Here is an 11882-nt window from a genome sequence, read left to right on the forward strand (position 1 = left end):
CACCAAAATGGTAATCTTTGCTTGATGCCTCGGTACTCCGCGCCTGCAGTTGCCACCTTTGCACCAAAGAGGAAACGAGGACACTGCACAGGCTGGCGCCTGCCTGGTCTTGATCGTCATGGCTTGCGTCACGTGCACCTCGCGAGGTACCCTCGCCTTGATCTCTCCACCTCGTCGCGAGCCTGCCTGATGAGGCCACCCCTGAGGAAGCCCTGCGTCGTCCGCCCCGCGAGGCTTGGCCCCTCACGAGGGTCTTGAGCTTGGGTTGATGAAGATGGGCGATACTGGGCCACTGGTTGAGCCACACCACAGGCTGCAGGCAGGCAAGTATGGGGACCCCCGTTCCCAGAAATCCGACAATAGCCCCTAGGCCCAAGGTGTGCTTGGACTTGGCTTAGCGGCAAAGCGAAAGGGCAAGTGCGGAGCACCGCGGGCCCCCAACAGCCTGCGGCCTTGGTCACCGCGTGGAGGTTGGTTGGACGTGGGTGTCTTCGCTTCCCCATGCTGCCTCAGCAACTGCCCGATTTGACGAGTCCCTGCTGCATGCAAAAAGAGTTATGATTACCTGCGATCATGGAGGCCGACGGTTGGCCTCCTCTGGACTATAAGCGCGGAGAGGCGTGAGCCCCCGCAGTCCATCTCTTCTTTCTCTGCTCGCTCCTTCTTCCTCTCGTCGCCAATGGCACCGATCCATTGGTTCTCAGCCCAGGAGAAAGGGAAGGCCCCCCAAGAGGGGCCCGACCCGCTCCCGCCGAAGAAACAGCCGGTCCTTGGCCGCCGCGACGAGGTTGCTCGGCCGGAGACGTCGAGGCCCTAGTACGAGCGGCCACCTCCTGGGTTTCCGCTACCTCTGTACACCCGGGCTGAGGGCCCTAGAGAAGAAGACACCGAGCAACATCGACCATGCCGCCGGCGATGACGACGTGTCACCGCGGTGCGCATCGTTGCTCCTGGAGTCCATGCCACGGACTCCTCTTGCGAGCTCGTACTCCACACCCCCATGCCTCCGAGCTCCTGGATCCGCTTTCCTCCCTTATTCGCCTTCGAGATGCCGCCAAGGGGGCCTCTCGAGCTCTGGCTGGAGCACGCCGACTGCGGTACCCCGACAATCGGAGCGGAGGTTGAAGTCGTCGCTCCGGGCAAGGTCTACATGACCCGGGGCTGGGGTGAGATCGCCCGGGTCTGCCGAACAGGAGGTGCCCTCGTGATTCATTTCGAATACGATGGCGCCTCCCTGATGCTCTTCAAGGTCTTCGACACAGAAGGACGCCGGCTGGAGTGCCGCCCCAGAGGAGGCGGCTAGGACGTCGATGTGGCAAGGGCCAGGCCTGCCACCCACTTCCCCAGTGGCTCCTCTGGCAGCAGCGGCAATGCTTGGGAGTCCAGCGGCTCTCCCAAGTTCTTCGCGACTCTGGAGACGAGCGATGACAGCTACGTGCCCCCGAGCTCGCGTCGTGCTCGGAGCAAGGCAGCTGCATCAGACCACCGGCATGGCTGGTCTTGATGGGGTTTGTGCCGGCCCCTCGTGGCCCACTGTTGATGACGGTGTCGTCCATGGAGGCTCACGTAGTTAGGGCTCCTTAGGGTTAGCACCTTTTGTTCCCTGCGAGGAATCAGGGAAATGCCCCGTGGGGGCATGTAAAGCGTCTGCAGTGTCTTTTCTTGATATTACCCTTATCATGAAGTGGTGCAAAATGCTTGTCATGTCTCGGCTCGGTTCCCCCTTTCTAACCTCACGACGACTTGGTGCTCTACGCTGACACGTCTCGGTCCCCAGGCAGGCTTTAGCCATCGCTGGTATGCCAGGTCGTGATGTCGTGGTCAAGGCCAGGAGGTGAGCGGCCCGAGGTCCAGTAAGAGCCCTAAGGCGCGATGCTCAGGAGGTCCCCTTTAGCGCTCAAGCAGCCGCTGAAAGGCGAGAAAGGTAGGCAACGTCGCCGTCACAGAGCCGCAATGAGTGGAGGGTTTGGGGTCACATCGATGAGCTATTCCTGGAGTAAGACTTATCTCGAAAGCATGGAGCCGTTCCTTCGCGAGGTGCCGGACTTGCGCGTCGGCAGCTGGGATGTAGCTGGGTCAGGCCTTCGTGAGCTTCTCCTCCCCTCCCCGCATTCTCCTTCGTGCTCTACGTCCTCAGGTCCCGGCCCTCGAGCGAGCTCAGCCACCGCTAGTATGCTAGGTCGCGATGCCGTGGACAAGGCCAGGGGGTGAGGGCTGGAGAGCCAGTAAGAGCTCCTGAGTCGTGATGCTCAGGATCCCCCCTTTTAACGCGCAAGCGGATTGTATGGGTAAGGGAGGGAGAGAGCTCACGACACCCCCCACATTATTCCTCAGGTAGTCCCTGTAAGCCAACATGAGAGAAGCAAGGGTTGTCATTATGATTGTCGGCCGGCCATTGGTTGCTCCAAGAGGGTGATGAGGGACTAAGGGCCTGGTGAGGTGACGCTTGCAGGGCTGCCACGGGCCAGAGCTCGACCACTCAGATTTGTCGATGTTGCAGGGATGGACTCATGCACAAGCGTCGTGCCAGCGCGAGCGGCTCCAAAGGTAGGTGTCAATCGAGCAGGCGATTATCACAGGCAGGTTAAGCATGAAGGCAAATTGCCTTAGATGGATGCAAGAAAGATACATGCCACTGGGTCAGGCCCGAGCGGCTTGGGGATGATGCAGCCCGAGGGGCGCCCCCAGCAAGGTAAACCAAAGACATAATCAAAAGAGATACATGCTGCAGGGACTGACCCACGCGACCTGGGAATAATGCAGCCCTGAGGGCGCTCCCAGCTGAAATGAACTCGAAAGAAGTCACCTGATACCATTGTAGAGCGGGTGTTGAAGCAGCTGATGATGCGCGGTGAAGGAGCTGATCCTCACGATCCACCAGAGCCCTGAGCCTCGGGAGGCTCTGGGGGTTCGGGCGGCCCCTCGAGGACCATCTCCATCTCTGCCAGGACTGCGTGGTGCCTGGCCTCCTAAGCTTCCAGAATGCTCCGCATAAGACGCTGGTGAGCAGCAATTGCGTTTGGCAGGCTGAAAGGCATGCAAATGTAGCTATGTGGCAGACCCTCGCAGCGTCCCACACGCGAAGGCCAGAAACGCTCTTGAGACGCGACTCGGTTGAGCCCTGGGTAGTCGATGCAGACGCGCAGTCCACCATCCTCGCCTCGATGGGGGGCTATGCCGGGCAGGCGGCAGTTGCCGCGCATGACTCTTGATTCCTGCAGCTCCTGAGTTACCTTGGTGATGAACTCCTGAGGGTTGGTCCCTCCTTGCCCCATGCCTTCCTGAGGGAAACATGCCGCAAAGCACGCCTCTAAGTGGTGCCCGAGCGCCTCCCTCATGATCTTGGCAAAGTCTGAGGCCCTCCAAGAGAGAGCCCCCGAGCCTTGCCCGGCGAAGGCACCGGGCGCGCCTTCCTATGCGATGGAGGGAGGCGCCCCTTGCGCGGGCGCAGATCCTGACGCGGCGCCTCCGGAGATGCCTACCTCCTTAGGCCTTGAGCTGGGCGATGTCTTCTTCTTCTTGGGAACTGCCTCGGGAGGGTTCTCACTCTTGCTGTCTGGGTCCTCAACTGATGCAGCTTGGAAGGCACGCTCGAGAGAGCACACCGCATCCTTCTCTTCACAGGGGATTGTGATGATTCCGCTGCTTCCCGGCATCTTGAGGACATTGTAACCATGGTGAGTCACCGCCATGAACTTGGCAAGGGTTGCCCTATCGAAGTGGTGGAACCGTCAGTGACTCCTGAGAAAGGCTTGGTTGGCTGAAGTTGATCATATGGCACTTGGAGATTGTTGAATGTCTCGACGAACAAAACATTGAGCCCTGCGCTGCCATTGATGAGGGTCCTGGTGACTTGCACATTGCTGATGACTGGGGAACAAAGCATTGGGAGGACACCAGCTGTAGCCGCACACTTGAGCTGATCCGCTGAGTTAAACATGATGGCGCATGTGGACCACCTGAGAGGGCGCATGGCCTCGAGCTTGGGAAGGACTGTGTTCACCTCGCAAGCAAACTGCTTGAAGATGCACTGAGAGCTAGGGCCTGGGCACCTTCCAGGATGCAAGCGATAGAACGTGGCTCCTGGAAGCCCCCAGCCCCCTCGTCCTGGTGATGGTCGTCATTCCTTCTTGGCGGTGGTGGCAGAGGAGGAAGGCTTGCGTTGCCCTGCGGGCGATCCTCGCAAGGTTGATCCCTCCAAGCCCCCTCGCGAGGCTGGTCCTGCCAGCGATTCTCACAAGGTCGGTCACGCCACTCCTGGCGAGGGCCTCGGTCATCCCATCGTCCTCCACCTCTTCCTCCTCCTCGGTCGTAGCCCCGATCGTTGCGCTCGGGGCATCGACCGATGCATCCTTCTCGGACGGCCCTGAGGTCTAGGCATTCGTTGGTGTTGTGGGTGTGGAGGTCGTGGTAGACGTAGTATCGGCTGCCCTTGGACGACTCTGGCTAGTCCCTACCGCGCTTCGTGTCTGGTTCTGTTGCGAGTACAGCTGCTCCCTTGCACTTCACGTCCTTGGCCTTGGCTTTCTTCTCTTCTGGGTCAGCAGCTGGAAGCTCGAGAAGGGAGAGGCGTCCCTCCTCAGCCCTTGCGCACTTGGTCGCCAGGTTGAACAGCTCCAGAGATGTGCACAGATCCTCGTGGATTGCCAGCTCCTCCTTCATCTTGACGTCGTGGACGCCGTCAGAGAATGCCGAGATGATGGCCTCCTCATTCACCTTGGGAATCTTGAGGCGAGCGTTGTTGAAGCGCTGGATGTACTTCTGCAAGGTCTCTCCAGGTTGCCGCTTGATGCGGCGCAGGTCACCCACGACTGGAGGGCGGTTGCGAGTGCCCTGGAAGTTGGCGATGAAGCGGGTGCGCATCTTGTCCCAAGAGGAGATCGAGCCGGGAGGCAGGTTCAGGAGCCAGGTGCGGGCACCATCCTTGAGCGCCATGGGAAACCAGTTTGCCATGACCTTCTCGTCTCCGCTGGCCGCCTCAATGCCCAGCTCGTAGAGCTGTAGGAACTCCGCGGGGTTGGCGGTGCCGTCGTAGCGAGGAGGCAGATCCAGCTTGAATTTACCCGGCCAGGCAACACTGCGTAGCTCGGTGGTGAAGGCGTGGCAGCCTACGATGGCCACCGGAGCCCTTTGCAGACGCGGGGCTTGCTCTTGGAGGTTCCCGCGTGCCGCTGCCAGGGGCAGCGCGGGGCCTTGACATGCTGGCGCAGGCATGCGGTCTTGACGTGTTGGAGCGGGGAGCACGCGAGCGCCTTCTTGAGGCCGAGGGATTTCTTGACAGCTCCTCTCTTGTTGCGCGGGCTCTGGATGTGGTGTGTCTCGTCCAGGGGCCGCACGCCTTGGCGCTAGGGCACCTTCTTGGGGAGGAGGTGGCGGAGGCACCTCCTGAGCTGCGTCGCCCACGCAGGACGGAGGGCAACCAGCCAGAGGGACGGCACAGGAGAGCCCCCTGCGGCGCTGATGAGCTCAGTGATACGAGCGAGCCACTCCTCGTAGAGGCCGTCAACGGGGCGGTAGTGCAATTGCTCACGTGCCAGGAGCAACGCGGCCTGCACATCCGTGGGAGCGCGACGAGCGTGCGACGACGAACCAGTTGGGGTCAGCGATGGAGTGGCGGTGCGGCCTTCCCGCTGCACCGAGGGATGCAACGACGACGCTTGCTGCTTGTTCCCCGCCGGGCTGATGGCGGCGTTGGTGGCAGGCGATGGGGAACGACGGGGAGGCCCACCGACGGGAGCCGTCTGGCGACGCGGGCGGCGAGAGCAGCCCGATGCTCGGCGTGAGCTCGGCGAGCGTCAGCCATGGATGCGATGAACGATGGAACGCGGAACAGGGGAAGAAGGATTCCGACGCACCCCTACCTGGCGCGCCAAATGTCGGATGTTGGGTTCCGGCAGACCCTTGTGGTTTGAACTCTGGGGTGCGCGCGAAGATCTTCCCCTACCAATCCACGTCCAATCGCCTCGTGAGAATCTAAGGTAAATTGATGAACAGCACGAGGGACACGATATTTATACTGGTTCGGGCCACCGTTGTGGTGTAATACCCTACTCCAGTGTGTGGTGTGGTGGATTGCCTCAGGGGCTGATGATGAATAGTACAAGGGGAAGAACAGCCTCGCGAGAGGTGTTCTTGAGTTGGTGTGTGTTCTCGTAGGAAAGGATTCGATCGGGGTTCCAGTGAGATGCCCCTCTACTGTGGTGGTTGTCCCTATTTATAGAGGCCCTGGTCCTCTTCCCAAATATTGAGCAGGAAGGGAGCCAACAACGGCCATTTTGAAGGGGAACATCTAGTACAAGTTATCCTGACTAAAGTTGGTCTTTGACTGCCAAAGGCACTGGCGATGACGCCGTCTTGGGCTCCACGGTGACCTCCGTCCTGCCGCTCTGCTGGTCTTGGTCTCGTTGCACCGAAATGGTAATCTTTGCTTGATGCCTCGGTACTCCGCACCTGCGCTTGCCCCCATTGCACCAAAGAGGAAACGAGGACACTGCACAGGTTGGAGCCCGCCTGGTCTCGATCGTCATGCCTTGCGTCACGAGCACCTCGCGAGGTACCCTCGCCTTGATCTCTCCGCCTCCTTGCGAGCCTACCTGATGAGGCCATCCCTAAGGAAGCCCTGCATCGTCCGCCCCGTGAGGCTTGGCCCCTCGCGAGGGTCTTAAGCTTGGGTTGATGAAGACGTGCCGTACTGGGCCACTGGTTGAGCCACGCCGCAGGCCGCAGGCAGGCAAGTCTGGGGACCCCCGTTCCCAGAACATCGACAATATCTTATATGCATAATTGTTATAGCCTCGTAGTTCTTCTTTGAATATTTGGTTTAGTTAGGCCGACTAGATTGATTTTTCTTGCCATGGGAAGAGGTGCTTTGTGATGGTTTCAATCTTGTGGTGTCCTCACCCGGTGAAAGAAGGGGTAGCGAGGCATGCATGTATCGTTGCTATTAAGGATAAAAAGATGGGGCCTATTCCTACATGAACAGATCTTGTCAACATCATGTCCTCGTTCTTATTGTATTACTTCGTTTCTCCATGAACTTAATACATTAGATGCATGTTGGATAGCGGTCGATGTGTGGAGTAATAGTAGTAGATGCAGAATCATTTCGGTCTACTAATCTTGGACGTGATGCCTATATACATGACCATTGCCTCGGATATTGTCATAATTATTTGATCTTCTATCAATCGCCCAACAGTAATTTGTCTACCCACCGTATGCTATTTTATCGAGAGAAGCCACTAGTGAAACCTATGGCCTCTGGGTCTATGTTTTACCATATTGCTTTCAGATATATTTTTCACCGCATTTGTTTTCATATCTATTATTCCAAAAAAACAAAAGACTTTGCTGCACTTCTTATTTGCATCTTTTATTTCGTGTTTTATTCAGATCTATTTATCCAATCTCATACAATTAAATCTACCTTTTTACCGAGGAGGGATTGACAACCCCTCTTATGTGTAGGGTTGCAAGTATTTGTTCTTTGTGTGCAGGTACCATTTACATAGTGTTGCTTGGTTCTCCTACTGGTCCGATAACCTTGGTTTAACAACCGAGGGAAATACTTACCATAGTTGTGCTCCATCATCCCTTCCTCTTTAGGGAAATACCGATGCAGTTTCAAGCCACATTAGCGTCGAAGCACGCCTCCAAGTGGTGCCCGAGCACCTCCCTCGTCGCACCGGTCAGGTCAGACGCTCTCTAGATGGAAGCCCCCGTGCTCGTCCTGAGGGAGGCATCAGGCACGCCTTCCTATGTGGGAGGGAGACACGCCCCGGTGGCAGGCGCGGCACCTGAAGCGTCGACGACGGGCTTCTTTGCCTCGGGATGGTTCTTGGGGAGGAGCTGCTTCTTCTTTGCGAGGGCAGCCTCAGGGGACGCGACGTCACCTCCACCATCGGAGTTCTTGGCTGTTGCGGCCCGGTAGGCATGCTCGAGGGAGCAGACTGCATCCTTCTCATCACAGGCGAGAGTGATGACGCCGCTACACCCCGGCATCTTGAGGACATTGTAGCCGTGGTGGGTTGCCGCCATGAACTTGGCGAGGGAAGGGTACCCTAAGATGGTGTTGTATGGCAGGCCAATGTGGGCCACGTCAAAGTCGATCAACTCAGTGTTGTAGTTGTCATGAGTGCCGAAGGTGACTGGGAGGCTCACCTGCCCAGGGGAGTGGTGGAGCCGTCGGTCACCCCTGAGAATGGCCTGGTGGGAATGAGCTGGTCATAAGGCACTTGAAGCGTCTCAAAGGTCTTGGCAGAGAGCACGTTGAGTCCTGCGCCGCCGACGATGAGGGTCTTGGTGACTCAGACATTGCTGATGGTGGGGGTGCACAGCATAGGGAGCACGCTAACAGTGACTAAACACCTGAGGTGGTCCTTGGAGTCGAACATGATGGCGTACTGTGACCACTTGAGGGGACGCACAACCTCGAGCTTCGGGAGGGCTACGTAAACCTCACGAGATAACTGCTTGAAGATGCGGTTTGAACCGGCTGCCTGGGCACCACCAAGAATGGAGGCGACTGTGCAAGGCTCCTGGTAACCCTTGGCCCCCTCGTCTTACTGGTTGTCATTGTTCCTCTTGGGTGGCGGCGGCAGAGGTGGAAGGGCAGCATTGCCCTAAGGACGGACCTCGTGAGGCTAATCACGACAGGCGCTGTCACGAGGCTGGTCACGCCAGCCCTGGCGGGGGTTGCAATTGTCTCACCGGCCTCCACCACGGCCCCCTCCGCAGCCGAAACCACGGTCCCTGCGCTCGGGGCAGTGGCCCAAGCGCTCGTCCCAGAGTGCCCTGAGCTCCCGACAGTCGTCGGTGTTGTGGGTGTGCACATTGTGGAAGACGCAAAACAGGCGGCCCACCTTGGAGGGCTCATCGCGGTCACAGCCGTGCTTTAGCTCAGGCTCTGCAGCCAGCACGGCGGGGCCCTTGCGCTTCACTTCCTTGGCTTTGTCCATCTTGTCCATGGGGCTGACATCTCGATGGGTGAGGAGGGAGAGGCGGCCCTGTCCCGCTCTCGTGCACTTGTCAGCCAGGTTGAACAGCTCCAGCATCATGCACAGGTCGTCGTTGATGGCGAGCTCCTCGCTCATCCTTACGTCCGTTATGCCATTGGTGAACGCCAAGATGATGGCTTCGTCCGAGGCCTTCGGGATCTTGAGGCTCACTTGGGTGAAGCGCTGAATGTACTTACGGAGGGTCTCGTCAGGGCGCTGCTTCATATGCGGCAAGTCGCTGATGGTGAGGGCGCAGTCACAGGTGCCCTGGAAGTTGGTGACGAACCGCTCATGGAGCTCATCCCACGAGGAGATCGACCCTTTCGGGAGGTGCATGAGCCAAGAGGGCGCGCCATGCTTGAGGGCCATGGGAAACGAGTTCACCGTGACCTTATCATCATCGTTCGCTGCCTCGATGCTCATCGCGTAGAGCTAGAGGAACTCCGTAGGGTCGGGGATGCCGTCATAGTGTGGGAGCAGTTCCGGTTTGAACTTGACTGGCCAGACCACCCGACACAGCTCACGGGTGAAGGCATGGTAGTAGATGGTCCTCACAACCATGGCCGGCGCGGGCGTGGCGTGGCCTTGGCGCCCATGCGCTACAGCTTCGTCGACGACCCGATCTAGGGGCTGGCGCAGGGAGTGCGCGCGCATCGTACAGTGACCGCTGCACAACCTGGCAGCTGGCTTCATCCCGCACCGGCGCTGGCGCTCCACGCGGCTGGTCAAGCAGCCATGCCTCGCGCCTTGGTCTGGCATTGTTGCTGCACAGGGGAGGAGCCAGAGGCGTGCCATGTGCTACATCGCCCGTGCGAGGCGGTGGAGGATGGAGTGAGTGGGAGGGTGTCGGGACATCGCCTGCGGCATTGACGAGCTCGGTGATGCGGCCAAGCCAGGCATCATAGCCTTCGTTGGCGGGGCGGTAGCGCAGCAGCTCGTGCGCCATGAGTAGCACAGCCTACGCATTCGCCGGCCCGCAGCGACCATCAGAAGACGAAGCAGTGGCTGGGTTGAGGGAAGGCGCGGCGGTGCGGCCGTCACGCTGCCCGGAGGGTGGCAGGGAAGAGCCCTGGTGCTCATGAGTTGTGGGGTCAGTGGCGGCGTTAGCCGCGGCTAAGGCGGAGTGGCGAGGGGCGCCGCGACCTATCGTCACCGTCTGGGCAACACGGGCAACCCGACGCTCGGCACGAACATGACGAGCATTGGCCAAAGGGGCAGTGAAGCGAAGTGGGAGCGAGGCGAAGGACTCCCGCACACCCCTACTTGGCACGCCAAATGTCGGATTCAGGGCTCCACAGACCCAAAGTGAGATTCGAACTCTGGGGTGCGTACGAAGAACTCCGTTGTGCTAACCTCGCTGCTTACTGCCTCATGGTGAAGCTCTGGCATGCTAAAGTGAGGATAAAGGGAAGGGAGGAACACGATGATTTCCCCAGGTTCAGACCACCTTGCGGTGTAAGACCCTACTCCTGCTTTGTGGTGGATTGCCTTGTGAAGAGGATGAGTATGAATGAGTACAAGGATGAATGGCATCACCAAGGCTCAGGACTCGACTGGATCGGATCCCCTTCTATGGTGGAGACTAACCTAGCTTTATTTATACTAGCCTTGGCCCTCTTCCCCGAAGGCTCTCGGCGGGAAGGGATACCAAAGCAGATATATTTGAAGGGGTGCAGTACTACACCCTATCATGACTAAAGGCGGTCTTCGCCTGCAAAGCTTCTGTCCAAGACATGCAGGTGGGCTTGGCGATGACCTCCGTCCTAGCGAGCCCATGTCTTCGTCCTCTAGCACCGGTACAACAACCTTTGGGGATTGCTTCGGGAATCGGCGAGATATCTTGCCTCCTTAGCACCAAAGAGGAAAGCCTCTCAGTCTGCGCCGGTTGGCGCCCTTCATGCATCGCTCGTCGTGGCTCGCGTCGCCCACGTACATCGCGGGGCGGGGTGGCGAGCCTAGAAATGACCGCCCCGCAAGGGACCTCGTGAGGAAACCTTGGGAGGCCGCCCCTCATGGAGCCTCGAGGCGCTTGACGATGCGTGCTGCAGGTTACCTCGCGAGGGCTTTACTTGTGAAGTCTTGACGATGGCTGCGCCGGGCCCTTTGACAATGCCACATGATGGGCTACAGGTAGACGGGCCTGGGTACCCCGGGTCCCAGAGCCCCGACAATACCCCCCGATATAATCCATAGCATCATTAAAACAAGCAAACTACGCAACAAAAACAGAATCTATCTAAAAAAGAACAATCTGTAATGATATGAACAAACACAATACTTCCGTAACTCCAAAAAATCTAAAAACTTAGGAAACATGGGAAATCTGTATATCAATAATGTGTAAACAATTCAGACTTTTATCACATTCCAGTAAGTCATAGAAATTCCATCACTGGGCACAAAAGTTTATGTTTTTTTCACAAATCAAGTCAACTATCAACCAAATCATCCCAAAGGTTTTACTTGTCACAAACACTAATTAAAACATAAAAATACAATCATAAAAGTAGCATAATTGTGTGAACACTAAAAACAGAAAAGAAAACAAGAAAAATAAGATAACTATTGGGTTGCCTCCCAACAAGCGCTATTTTTTCACGCCCCTAGCTAGCATATCACACTCTATAGGAACAAAGTTAAGAAATTTGTTTTCAATGACGGGTTCCTTTATCAAATCAACGAAGTTGGTCTCTCAAAAAAACAACAAAGTTTGGCTGCACACTAATCATTTTAAGATCCTCTCCAGTATTAAGTGGTGCAACTCTATTCTTAGGAACATAAATGAACTTAGCATTCTTACTAGTAGGAGTTCTCTCAATAGTTTTAGCGAAAGAAAAAGCGGAACCCACGTTATTAATAACTTCTTCCAACTTATCAATTCTTGAA

The sequence above is a fragment of the Triticum dicoccoides genome, chromosome 6B, assembly GCF_002162155.2.
Source record: "Triticum dicoccoides isolate Atlit2015 ecotype Zavitan chromosome 6B, WEW_v2.0, whole genome shotgun sequence".
NCBI classification, from domain to species: Eukaryota; Viridiplantae; Streptophyta; class Magnoliopsida; order Poales; family Poaceae; genus Triticum; species Triticum dicoccoides.